Raw genomic sequence first — 14,301 nt, forward strand, 5'->3', positions numbered from 1 at the left:
ACGGAGTCATTCAAGGATGTGAGGGGCAACAGGGTCCTCTCTCCTGCACAGACTCACTTGACTCATTCAAGCGTGAGCTCCTATTTCCACCTGTGCCTGTGGATCCATGTCTTTGCCTTGGAGCATTCCACACTTCAAATGGAGCATGTGAGGATTCTTTATTAATTGTGATGGTTTCGTTATTGCCACACAGTGCTGTTTGTTAAGAAGAATACAATGAACTTCACCCATTGCAGTATCCTTTCAGCATCTCCCTCCCCAAATGCAAGTACAAATCCACTTAAAAAGTGGAGATCTTTTGACTTCTAACAGAAACTTTTATCCACATAAGAGGATAAGAAATTCATTAGCTTAAGTTGTGTGATTGCAACAGCTCATTAGAGAGGACTGTGCCTTTCACAGTGAGTATGCCTCCAGTCCTACATGGGATCTGTCAAAGTTAAGGATAAAGTTATGGGACAACTTCACCATCTTGGAAGGCAATTTCTGATTTTTAAGTATGCAGACCACAGAGTTCATTAAATTATTTTAATGAACAGTCACAGGCCTGATGTTAAAATCTTCATTTGTGTCTAATTGCAAGCAAAATATGAAATTGCTAAATTGATCGTTCTTGACAAGAAAAAAAATATGGTCATTAATTATGTTTTCCGACTAATTGTTGTTGGGGTTTTTTTAAGGTAAATTAAATATTTTGATCTCAGGTTTGTCTGCTGCAAAATACTGCTGTGAAAATCCTAACACAGCTTCTCTTCAAACAAGGGGGAAACTGCCACTTCTAAACAGAAAACATAGTAATTAGTCGTACTAATTTGTTGAAAGACAGGAAAGATAAAGAAGAGTTCTCAGCCATTTATCAGATCAAAAAAGATAGTGATACAATATTTTTTCATCTGTGGAATCTGAAGGCATGGCCTTGAAAAGGCAGGTAGTTTGCAAAATTTTATAAAATATATGAGGGGAGATTGGAATATGTTTTTCAATCTTCCCCTGGCAGTTTTCATGGCTTTATTCAATTTATGCATCATTTCTTGAAGTTCAATACGGGGCACTGGGTCCCAAAATGTACTTTGAAGCATCCATAGCAAATCTTCTGGTCTTTGCTCTTACTATCTCAGCAACATATGCATTAGAGTGGAATTTGGGATCAGCTTTTAGGTTGAGGGGTGAAGCGCTTACTTAGATAACCTACAGTATTCCAGCTTCAAGTGCAATGTTCAGGTTTGGATAAATCATTGCTTTTCATTTTCCCCGAAGATAAAAGATACAGTTTTATACTAGGATTTATAGACTTCTGTACCCACATGGACATCAAGTATTTATTTTAAAATGTATGTTAAATACAAATATTTCAAAAGCAAGTATTTCCTTATGCCGTTCTGAGAAAAATGATACTACTTTATGGAACATGATCGCGTGCTTTTAGTGATCAATGAGCTTTTCATTGCTCTTGTTTAAACAAAGCTCAATCTCTTTCCTCCCCCTCAAAGAAGGGAAATTACACATTTTTGTGTGTAGCAGTACTACAAAAAGAGTTAACAAAACTCCACAAAAGAAGTGCATGTGATGAGGCTCAACGCTTTCAGCACTTTTTGTTTCCAAGTACAGCTTCTACTACAGCAAATTTTTGGGTTGTTTCTGCCACTATTCTGCCACTTGCATTTCTGCTTTGTTCTCCAGTATGTCACCCAAGAGCAATGACTGTGTCCTGTGAGGTAAGACAAGCCATGGGCTTGGAAGGGCAAAGCCACAATGCAATGATTATTGCTGGAGGGTGCAAAGGAGAAAAAAAAAAATCTGATTTTTAAACTGATTCTTGGAAGTGATATGTCATTTATAGAGTAGTACCGTGAGCTGTTGAGGAGCATCTGTGGTTCATAAAGACCGAATATAAAATCCCAAATTACACAGCTACTTGCACTTAATAATCTTTGTTAGGAAAAAAAAAAAAAAAAAAAAAAAAAAGAAGGGAGAAATTTACAGAGGTTTTATGCTAGGTGCATACACGGCATTTTTCTGCAGAGAAATCCTCCTCAAGGTGAAGGTGCTTTAAAATACATTAAAAAAAAAAAAAAAAGCAAACCATAAAAATAAATAAATAAATAAATAAATAAATGATCCACTTCCTACTGATCAAACCCCTGAAGTTTCTCTCAGTTTCACACCACACTCACAGCTAAGGGTTGTACGGACACACTTCCCAAACCATACAACTCCCTCAGAACCCGCCCCGCCGCCCGCCCTCCCTTTGTGTCGCGCCGCCTGATTGGCCGGGCGGCGGCTGGGAGGCGTGCGCGGATTGGCCGGGCGGCGCGCGCTGTTGCCATGGCTCTGTTGCTAGGGGGGCTCTGCCGTCTCCAGGCCCTGCAGGAAACATGTAATGAATTATGGATGCTTGGTTTGCTCAAAGAGGGCCTGATCTGTAATGCAGATGAGCTGCCAGGCCTCTCCCCCCACCCCACCTCCCCCGTCCCCCTTTTCTTCGAGGTTCTTAAAAAAAAATAGTAAAAAAAAAAAAAAAAAAAAAAAAAAAAAAAAAAAAAAAAATCAAAATCGGGGGGAAAAAAAAGAGATCAGTTTTAAATCAGAATCTGCCATTTGCGCGTCCCCCGCTGCAGCAATGGCTCCTCAAGCTGATGGCAATTCTCATGCAAAGGCAGGGCCATAGGTCACTATCTGTTATTTGTTCAGGAAAAGCTTGTAGGATTTTTCACTGAACTCGGTGACCTGCTGGTGTATTTTTTCCCCCCCCCTCTTTGGTTCGGAGACAAAATAGGATACAAACACCAGAAGTGATATTTTCTAACAGTTGGTGAGGAAATTGTCCCCGTGGTGCGTGAGGAATGCAGCAGCCAGGCTGGCTTTTCTTGCCTCCTAAAAGATACCTTTGCCCAGACATGACCCAAGACCTTCCATCAGTGCAGTTGATGTGGCTCAGGCCTCTGGAAACGGTGTCAGAAGCCTTTGGCTGTGGAGATGTTCCTTGCGAGTGCCACAGCTGTAAAGTAGCCGCTTCACTTCTCTGCAAAACTGGATCTTGTTCCCCACAGATCACTCCCCAGCTGGAGCCCCCCCGCTGGAACCATGCTTCTGGTGCTTCATACCTGAATACCCAGGTTGCCACAATTCATTCAATTCCCCTGATCTTCTTCAAATAAGAACTACAGTGGATGTAATGCTACAGAAATTATATTTTCGTATACCTAATGAACAATGATGTCAGAAGAGACACATCTCTTGAGCTTATGCAGAGTTTAGTTTTGGTTGGGTTTTTTTTCATACTAGTGACAAATTATTTCAATCCTTTCTGTGTCGAGCCTCCATGGACAAAAGTTACTCGAAAAAGTCTCTTAATTCTAGCAAAAATAATGAAGTTGATCCTTGTTTTGAATCAGATGGTGTAATTTTGGCCAGACTCAGCTGGGAGTGGGCATCCTTAGCTGTCCAAATATTGACCTTGGTGGAGGTCTCTTTGTACCTTGAAGGTTCATCACTGATGTGATGAGATAGACCCACTCCTCCTCAATCTCCTGTTTTTCAGACCATTGCATGCTAAACAATTTACTCAGCAAAGAAATGACTGAGCAATTTGATAAATTTCTACATATTTTGTATTGTGGAATTTATGCCTTTTGCATCTCAAATCCTGACTGGTTCATGGTTTTTCCTCTGGGAGAAGTAAATAGCTGAGTAAGAGCTCTGAGATGAAGACGAAATATATCCGACCCTCCTGTGATTCAGAGTAGAATGATACCTTGTTTCTAGGACTGTTAAACAAAATGTAAATGTAAACATGTAAAAACCAATGAGCACTTAAAAAAAGAGAAAGTCTGTGAAACACTGCGTACAGGAGCAGAAGATACTTGTGGTGAGCTCTGGCCATCAGGCAGTCCCTAAGAGCTTCAGCTGCAATGGTCCTTATGTTTTATTATTTTCTATTATTAAAATGTTTTCTAGTGAAGAAAATGGTTAAGGCAAAACTGTATTGTCTATCCCATCCATTTTTGAAAGAGCTTTCATCAAACTCCATAAAAAAAACCAACCCAGGCTATAGATGTATCATTAGAGACCCCATGATGCTTAAAGCTGAGAAACGTGTGAGATATGTTTAGCTGAAAACGGGGTATTAAAATTTGTACATATGGATGTGTTAAATTTGTTGATTTTTTTTTTTTTTTTTGTGACAGTGGTTCTGTGCAATGTACATTAAAACAAAAGATCTGTTAACAATTTGCACTTGCAGGAAATGTAGGTCGTGTTTTTGTGAAGCAAAGACTTGTGGTTTACACTTTTCATTTATTGAACTTCATTTTTGTATACAATACTTTATGTCTAACACACTGGAAGATGATTATTTCCACACCTGTACAAATACATGCTGCATGCACCACGAGATTTGGGATAGTTTAAGTAGTCAGCAGACAGGCAGCAAATGACTTCTTAAGCACTTAAGTGATTTAAACAAATGCATCTTTCCGGTGCTTTAAATGGTCTTAGCATCTCTCCCCTGCTTTCTATTGAGGAATCACAAGAAATTCAAACAGCAGCAGCCAAGCTCTTTCTGTAAGTCTGCTGTCAGGTTGTGAAAAGCTCTTGTAATGATGTCTGCAGCACAGCTTTTGCGTTCAAGCATTGGTCCAAACTTCACCAAAATAGTGCTTGAACCTTCAGGGCAGAGGAACCTCAACTCCAGCAAGCCTTGCATCTCCCCCAGGACATTTTGTAGGCAGCTCCTCACGAGGAACCTTGCTGAGTTCTCCTGATTAAGATTTTATAATTCCCTTTGCTGTGTTTGTGCGCTGAGGGGGCGAAGGAGGGGTTGGAGGCCTTTGGGGTATGGACCTAACAACCTGACTCAAATGGATACAATACATACTGGACAATAGTTCAAGTCTGAGAAGGTCTGGAGTCACCAAAAGGGAGAAAAATGATGCAGGAAGCTTTCACAAAAGAAGCATCTATTAAGGAAAGAGCTGAATGAGGAAAGGGAACATTTCAGTGCATGATGAGCGGGAGGTTGGTGTGTGGCCAGGACAGAGTAGGAGGGAATCTTCAGAAAGCAGGAGCAGCTAGGAGAAACAAAGGAAAAGTAGTAAATTGTATTTTTTTTCCTTCATATCTGTGGCATCTGATTGAAAAAAAAATCAATTCTATTTCCACGGAAAATAACAAAGTTACATTCCCCCCCAAATTTTTAATTTTATTGTTTCAGTGGAAGTTTCTTTCTTTTAGAAACAAAGGGCTTCTTTCAATTTACTTAAAAAAACCTCAAACGTTCTAATGCTCCTTCCTATTAAGGACTGTATAAACAAAAAAAGCTTTGCATTTTTAACAATAATTGTTTTAAAATAGTGCTTTAGCACAAACATATTCTTCACAAAGATCCTTCTGTAATTTAAAACATTTTTTTTGTTGAAGTAATTTCAACCGGTTTATGCTACCAGTAATCTTCATAGAGTTTACATTAATCCACAAACATTGTACAGTGTGATGAAGTTGATGAGAATAAACAAAGGATAAAGTAGAGTATTGCAGCCCAGATAAAGAAACCCTCTGTTTAATGCCAGCTGCTCAGGAAATGTCAAAAGTAAAGTGAGTTTCAGGTCAAGGGCACTGGGAACAGTCTGTTAGCAAACCCTAAGACAGGCAGCTCTTGTTATTAATAAGAACAAGGATATGGTGAGTTCTTTTTAATCTATCCCTGGGCCTCCTTCTGGCTTCCCAGACATGAATTCGTCCCATTTGGGCTCACCTCTGTGGGATTGCTGGGAGTTTTTCAAAACATACCCTCTTTGCTCTCTCTAATGTTCCCCATCAGGTTCGCTAAAGGCCAGGATTTCAGTGAAAATCCTGCTCCTAGGAGACATGTGAGCTCACTGCTAGACCTTGAAAGTACACAAAATTGTGGGCAACTGCTCTTTTTTTTCACTTGTCTTGACAGAAAGGATTTTCCTCACCCTTTGTTTTTTTGCCATGTACCTGTGAGTGTACCTTGTTTATCACCACTTAAGGGAGTTTTACCTCTTGATACAACACTAAGTTGACAGGTGAAACGTCTGAGGAAATAGGACCAAAGTGTGGGCAGGGTAATAACTGGATGAACTTCTCTATTGGTAGCCATTTCATGAAGGATGGGGCACACTTTCACGTGACTAGAAAGCAGATGATCTGATTTGGGAGAATGAACATGGTATGTGCTGATACTGCTTGACAAAATGTCCCCAGCAAGGTGCTGCAAAACAAGAAGACTGTTGACATCCAGTCTGGAATGAACAGCAAATCAGCTTGGCTCTGTATCTTCAGAGCCATAATAGGCACTTTGCTGCAGATGTCCCATAGATGTGCACCAAAAATACAAGGAATTTTGCAATGATTGTTCAGAACGTTGCAGATTTACAGCATGATATGACTCTTTTCTTACTGATGTTCTTTAATCTCTTTGAATTTCAGGGATCCCTTAAATTCATATTTAGTTCTTGAATGCTGTGTTTTGTACCAGAGGAAAAATCCTAGTACAAAACTCTGCAATGTATTTTGTAACATGCAAACTGTCAGCGTGCTGTGGGATATGACTTGTGCATCTTTATGATGGAGCACTAGGTGAAAAACTTCTTCAGTACAAATTCTGTAAGCTCAGCCAGGGCATTAGTCAAACTGATGAGGCCTACTCATTTAGAAATTGCCATAATATGCAAATATGTTCTCACATTTTATTGTTTGAAGAGTGGATATTGGGAGATATAGATTGGGAAGAAACTGATGAGTGACTCAGATGCTGCTGGTGCCACAAAACTTTACAGTTATTAGAGCCAGACAGTCTTTCAGATTTGGTTCTGTTTGCAGAGTAATTGTCCTGTGAAAAAGAACAGCCAATACGATGCAATCTACTATGGATCCAAACCTTCCTCTCCACAGTGACAGCATTTATTTTATCATATGTTCGCTATTTAGAGAGGAGATATTTACAGCAGATCTAGTGAGCCCAGGCATTGGAGATAAACATTATTTGGCACATAATTTGCTTGATCTATTTAGTTCTGTCTTCCTTAGATTGAGACAAGCCCATGTCCTGGAAGTAGGTGTGCTGGGATCACAAGGCTGAAATGAATATTCTGTCACAGTGTGTTTTGGTGACTCAGGCTCTTCAGAAAACTCACTTTCTATCTGCTTCAAAAGATCTCTGTACAGAGCAGCCAGGGGATCAGGCCCAGCCAGTAGGGGTTTATGAAATGCAGGTCTTGATTGAACAAGCTCATCTCCTCCTATGACAAGGTTACCTAAATGAGTGAGGGAAATGCTGTAGATGTTCACCTGGACTATAGTAAAGCCTTTGACACCATTTCCCACAGTATTCTTCTCCAGAAACTAGCTGCTCGTGGCTTGAACAGGTGCTCTGTTTACTGGATAAAAACTGGCTGGATGGCCGGGCCCAGAGAGTGGAGGAGAATGGAGTTACATCCAGCTGGTGGCCAGTTACAAGTGTGTTCCCCAGGGCTTAGTACTGGAGCCAGTTCTGCTTAATATCTTTATAAGTGATCTGGATGAGGGGATTGAGTGCACCCTCAGTCAGTTTGCAGATGACATTAAGTTGTGTGGGAGTGTTGATCTGCTGGAGGGCAGGAAGGGTTTGCAGAGGGATCTGGTCAGGCTGAACACATTGCCAAGGCCAATGGTATGAGGTTCCACAAGGCCAAATGCCAGGTCCTGCATTTAGGTCACAACAATCCCAGGTAGTGCTAGAGGCTAGGGACAGAGTGGCTGGAAATTGGCCCTGCAGGAAAGGACCTGGGGATGCTGGTTGACAGCAGCTGAACACTAGCTATGTGTGCCCAGGTGGCCAGGAAGGTAGGCCAATGACATCCTGGCCTGTATCAGCAATAATGTGGCTAGGAGGACCAGGGCAGTGATTGTCCCCCTGTACTGGGCACTGGTGAGGTTGCACGTCTAATCCTGGATTCTGTTTTGGGCCCCTTACTACAAGAAAGACACTGATGTGTTGGAGAGTATCCAGAGAAGGGAAATGAAGCTGGTGAAGGGTCAGAAGCACAAATCTTATGAGTAGTGGCTTAGGGAACTGAGGTTTTTTTAGCCTGGATAAAAGGAAGGTCAGGGAAGACCTTATCACTTCCTACAACTGCCTGAAAGAAGGGTGTAGCCACGTGGGGGTCAGTCTCTCCTCCCAAGGAATAAGCAACAGGACAAGAGGGCACAGCCTTAACTTGCACCAGGGGAGGATTTGATTGGATATTAAGAAAAATGTTTTCTCTGCAAGGGTTGTCAAGCACTAGAACAGGCTGCCCAGGGAAGTGGTGGAATCAACACCCCTAGAGGTATTTAGAAGATGTGGAGATGTGGCACTTATGGATTGGTTTAGTGGTGGACTTGGCAGTGCTGGGTTAATGGTTGGGCTCAATGATCTTAAAGGATTTTTCCAGTCTAAAAGATTCTGTGAAACATCTCAGTCGTGCTACTCTTTGCTGTCTGCCACACAATCCTCTTTCACACAAAATGTGTTTGCAAGCCCGGAAAGAGCCTTTTTCTGAATGAGCCAGGAGCAGTTACTCCAAAGCAACTGGTTACTGGCCTTCCCTTCCCACTCTTTGTGTAGCAGCTGTTGGTAGGATCACTGCAAGTGCAGCCACAGAATCTGCTTTAACAGCAGCTTGGTAGCTGCTTCAGCTTTCCAAGACAGCTGGCAGCTGAGTTGTGAAGCTGAAGCCAGCCGGCAGTGAGATGTCTAATACATCTCCAGAAATCACTGTGTATTTGCCATGATTACCATAGTGGCACGTCCCACTGTTTTGTCCATGCTCTGTGATCAAATAGAATCAGTCAAGATGTTGCCATTTATCCAAAACTGAGATAAAACAGTGACATAAGAGGAATAACAGCACTTTGGATGAGGCTCCCACATGCCATAATTCTACTAGATTACAAATAGCTTCTGTTATGTATGGCCTGGGAGGAAAAGGTACCATGATGGATAGGTTCCTTCTGGAGGAAGGACTATGATACCAGAATTATGGATGTTTCATAGGGAATAAGTGCCTGTGTTGCAGAGGTGTTGATATGGTTGCAGGTTGTGTGAATAAAAGCAGCATAAGTAATTGGAGTGTAATAGTTAAAATTTGCAAGCAAAAGCTCCAATCTACCTTCAGCAATCCCTGTGCAACACAGTGGGCTGCTGCACTGTGCATTGTTTGCGCTTTTCAAGCAGGTCTTGAACTCACAGCTATTGGCAAAGGTGGCAGGTTTGAATATCCCTGTGCATATATAGGAAATTTGTTGTCATTGGTATCAAAACTCATATTGTGATAAAGGAAAACAGCATTGATCCTTGATTTCTTAAGAGTAATTCCTTCTAAGGTAGGAAAGTGCCATAAGATCATCTAGTTTGATCTCAAATATAATATGGTCTGTTCAATTTTAGTTGATTCACAAATATTTTCAGCATAATGGTTTTAGTTAGGTTAGAGAATTTAAATCTTCAGGGGTAGCAGTTGCATGCCACAGGCACAACACAGAAAGAACAAGCTATATGCCAAGTATGTGGGAGGCCTCAGTGATGATGGAGAGTTTATTAAATGGGACATGCCTAATTGATCACAATTAGTAAAAGTAGTGCTTTCTCCCATCTTTTAACTTTTTTTTTTCCAATTTGACCTGAGAAATTCTTTCCAACCTTTAATCAATATGGTTCTGTGCATTTAAGCCAGACAGATACTGCATCCATAGTATCTAGGAACATTTGTCTCTGTCTGGTTAGAAGCCAGATCTAGTTTGTTTGGTGCCTTTTTGTCAGTTATTGCAAGTCTGTAATTTTGAAAAAAACCCCTAATCCTCAAACAGTCAAATAAATAAAAAATCCCAACTGCAAATGCCCAGTCATCTCCATCTGTCCAGTTGGGCATGAGAGGGAGAGGGGATCTTTCCTGTCCAGCCTAGCTCCGAGGTTGTATTGAAACCACATCTTTTAGGAAGGTACGTGGTATTGCCTTGCAACCTCCAGCCAGTAGTGAGACCCTCCTTTACTGATAATATTTTAGTGTTTAATTACCCTGTCTGCCAGAAACTTATATCTCGTTTCAAGGTTGAATTTGTCTAACTTCCAGCTATTCAATCTTGTTCAAGCTTTTGTCAACAAGATTGAAAGCCCTTTATTAGGTATCTTTTCCAGCAGGGAATACCTATATAAACTGATAGAGTCATTCTATAACTTACCTGACATTCTGCCCCTAAAAATCACTTCCCAGCTCTTGCTTTCCCCACATCTTCCTGCCAGAGATTTCTTTATGGGCTCCATGGTGAGAAACCAACACTGTCTTCTAACAAGAGATGGGAAAAGATGAAATTACCTAAGAAAGAAAGAGGAGAGGTTCAAAAGGAATTGCTTGGAAGAGGTGTTTTGATTTCAACTCATTTCTGCAATACTGATAAGCAGTGCCATGTCCTAGACCACACCTGGCATAAACCAGCCAACCTCTGGTGGGGTCACCTTCTATCAGTGGAGCTGTTGCTCTTTATAGGATTTGAGGATGTAGAAAGTGCTTTACAGAGAAGCATATGGATGTTAAGGAACACTGGCTAAAGCAGAGATAACCTGTAGCATCCTGTGTGGTGCTCTGCAGAGTCATGATGAAATCACAGAAAACCCCAACCACTTAACTGAGCAAGTCATATTAAACACAAAGGAACAGTAACAATTTCACTACCAATTTGCTGTCAAGTAGTCATTTGTCACCCTACCCCTCCAGTTATTAATTTATATAATCAGCACTTACCTTTTACATTATGAAAACATTAAGACAGACCTGCTGCTGTAGAACATTTCTAGATGAGGACAAAGATGTAACGCAGTCCCCATCCCACCAAACTGTTGATCTGCAATATTAGCTATTTATAGCTGACCAGGTCTAAGCATTTAGTGTAAAAGAAGAGAGGAATCCAAAATAAGAAGGAGAGTACAGCTGTCCCCCAAGGAGGAACCATGATCAGAGTTCAGCCTTTGCTGGTGGTGTAGTTTTTGTGTGTACCCTACAGGGGTAAGTTCTGCAGTGGTGGTTTATTTCAAACATCTTCATTTTTCCTCTCAGGATGAAGCAAATGTTTTAAATTACAGCTATAGCATGGAAAAGAGACTTCTACTGAAGCACAGATATGAGTCATGAAAGTGTTTGTGCCTTATTTTCAGGGTAATCACTAAACACCTGCTAAATTACATTTTAAAAAATTACCCAGTATTTCACAGTGGGTTTTATCCCCTTGTTTATTATTTTCTCTCTTAAGCTCCACTCTCAATCCTTGATCTGTGTGGGAAGATTGTCTCATCCATGCAGAGCTCCCAAAACTCAGCAGAGCTCTGTGTGTACCAATGCTCTGCCTATGTGGGGCTGATTACAGGACAAGGACTGAGGTTTGTGCTGCAGAGACAGACCTTGGGGCCTTGAGGCAGAGTCCTGGCACAGCATTGGCTGCACCAACACAGCATGAGGGAGGAAATCATTACCCAGAAAAAAAGCCATAGTCTTTTTTTGAAAGCTAGTGCAGTAGAAACAAAAAAAATGAAAGTGACTCATCCACGTTGATTCTGTCAAAACTTTACTTTCCCACATGTTGCTGTTTTCTTCTGTTAGCAACTTTAGTGTTGTAAAAGTGCCTCATGGAGGAGAAGAATGTTGTAGATGGGCACTATCCTCCCTGAGACATGGAGCATATACACACTTAGTGAGCCTCTTGGGAGCGTGGTGGAGGGCACATGCTCAGTTGTCTGTTTTGCTTTTTATGTTTTCTTTAGTTGTTTTTCAGTCTGGCACTGAGTGGGCAGACAAGACTCTTGAACAATCTGTAATTACATAGTGTCACAGTTGATGAGGTTACAAAGGAGTAAATATGTAGTTGGTTTTAGAGAGGATATTTTTAACAATACTCACTCTACATCTAATAGAGTGCATCTGTGTCCTCTGTGGGCACTTTGCCTTAGATAATATAAAAGGAGAGCAATGGGGAAAAGAGCAGCATAATTATATCTGCATAGTCTTCAGCAGAATCAGTTTCTGCAAATACACACTTGACATTTCAACTCTTTCATACCATTTCTGCTCCTATTGATGCCAGTGGCATCTCTGCCCTTGAATAGGGTTGAATTCTGACTGTTGAATCTCTTATGACAAGAGAGGTGTAAGTTTCCCAGCATGACCTGATTGCCACAGGGAAAGACAAAAGTTTTATTAGGCCATCATGTCAGTAATTCTTGACCTGGGGTCGTGACTGTGTCCCGACAACTTTCCCTTCTTTTGGCTCACAAGGAGACACCAGCAATCCAATAAATTTTTCTGTTGTAACATGGGTCACAGAACAGAATAAAATAGCTCCATCAGCCTGCCTGTGCTGGGTCGTTACCTGCTGTGTTTCCACTTTTGCTAGCCAAGTGTTGGCATCTCAGTGATGCAGAGTAGCCTGCTCTGGACAGTATCACATGTCTAAAGTCATATGAAATCATATTGCATTTATACCACTCCGAGCTGAGGGAAAAAAAAGCCTTTTAAAGAGTCAAGGGACCCTTTCACTTTATAATGGGAATGTGGAAAGATTTATTTAAAAGGCTTTTGGATACTGATACTTGAGGTTCTTTGGTGAAGCAGTTGCTGGACACACTCCTGGTCATATTTATTAATTATTTATGCTCCAACAGCATCAACTAATGCACATGTCTGGTCCAAACATACAGAGTAATGTTGCTTGAAAGTCCATCATTTCCAGCTTTCAGGGCAGGTGTGGGAACAACCAGATTGACTTCCATGAAAGAGCATTAGCTCACTTCAGCTGTTGCCCTACTTTTGCAACCTGAGGTTGAGACTCAGGCTATTGGGAACATCCCCTGCCTCTCAGGTTCAGCATTCAAGGTTTTGCAAGTATATTGATCTTGAGAAACAACAGACTTCCCTCTGCACGTTATGATGAAATGGCAGAACTCCCCTGTATGGAGGGATATTATTCCTGGTTTATAGTGCAGGAAAAATAGCTGTTAAAAATACCTTTAGGAAAATAAGACAAAATTGAGAAAAGGCAATAGTACGCTTAGTTTGCCAAAACCTGGACATAAGTGCAGACCCATTTTCTAGAGTCCCTTGCTGGATTTTTGAAGAGATTACTAATAATTTGGTTTTGTTTTCCTAGCCCTACTCTGTCTCTTTCTTCCTTTCAGCATCTGACAATATCACCACCTACGCAATACAGCAGAAATGCTCAAGAAATCAGGGGAGTGGTTGGGTGATCTGCCTCTTGAGTAGCCTGCTAAAAACCATCTTCTGAATGAGAAAATTCAGAAGCAGCATAGGAGAAATCCATCAGAACTTGCTTGCTTTTTTCTCCTCTTTCCTCTAGCCACAGGAGACCAAAGCAATCTCTATCCCCTGGGCCTGTTGTCCTATGGAGGGATTATCCCTTCCTTCAGCATGAAGGTCTTTTCATCTACCATTTACTCTATTTTCCCTGTCTTGAGGTTTTTCCCTCTCTTATTTAAACAGTGTTGCTCTGGTTTTGGCAGCGAGGAGTGCAGGACACAACAGAGCCAGGCCTGCCTTCACCTGAAAGGCAGAAAAAAACCAGTCCTTTTCCTTCTGGCTTTAGCATACTTTGTGAAATCTCTGCCTAATCCTGACCATTCTCTTTCTCTGCCTCTGCTCCTCCATTGGGCTGCCCACTCAAACACTCCTCTTGCTACTCTTCCCCCTCCTTGTGATGTAAAACCTCAACATCCAAGTAATGAATGCTGTCTCACCTCTTTCTCTTCACTCATATGTCTGCAAGGTGAAAGAACGCCCTCACAATAGAAGGAGGAGATAAGAAATTCCCCATGGAAATAGCACAGCTACTTAAAATAATTTGGAGCAAAAATTCCTGCAGGTTTATTGAAAACACCCCCTGCGACACAGAGATTTATTTATCTGCTTTACTGCATTTTGCTTACGTCAAGAGCTGGATTGCTCCTGTACAGCCCCCTCACCAGGCAGATAATTGCTACATATTCTTTTGTACTGCTGCCACCACCTCCACCGTTGGGCGTTTTCCCAAACAATCGCCTGCGCAGCCTCGGAGCAATCCATCTCCCTGCCGACACTGGGATAACAGTGCTTTGGTATTAGGGGTCTCCCAGGAGCAGGTGAGAGTCTTGCCTCTTTTCTTGAAAATCAAATGAAGCAAATGCAGTGCATTTCTCCTTCCTTTTCCAAATAATTAGCAAAGATGTTAAATAAAGCCAGGGTAGCTCTCTGACAGCTCCAGCCTCTCCTCGATGGTATC

General features: G+C 41.4%; 2 long non-coding RNA genes across 2 annotated transcripts in view; one reads left to right on the top strand and one right to left on the bottom strand.

Moving 5' to 3' along the window:
* Window positions 1-14,301, top strand: part of LOC125337350 — a 49,551-nt gene that overhangs the window by 21,436 nt on the left and 13,814 nt on the right. The gene's annotated exons all lie outside the window — the stretch shown is intronic.
* On the bottom strand, window positions 4,250-10,846 carry LOC125337385. Its single transcript, XR_007208034.1, has 3 exons — window positions 10,782-10,846; window positions 10,222-10,355; window positions 4,250-5,069 (listed from the first exon to the last, which is right to left on the bottom strand). It is a non-coding gene; the product is annotated as an uncharacterized LOC125337385 (long non-coding RNA).

This window comes from Corvus hawaiiensis, chromosome 1, assembly GCF_020740725.1.
Source record: "Corvus hawaiiensis isolate bCorHaw1 chromosome 1, bCorHaw1.pri.cur, whole genome shotgun sequence".
In the NCBI taxonomy this organism is placed as follows: Eukaryota; Metazoa; Chordata; class Aves; order Passeriformes; family Corvidae; genus Corvus; species Corvus hawaiiensis.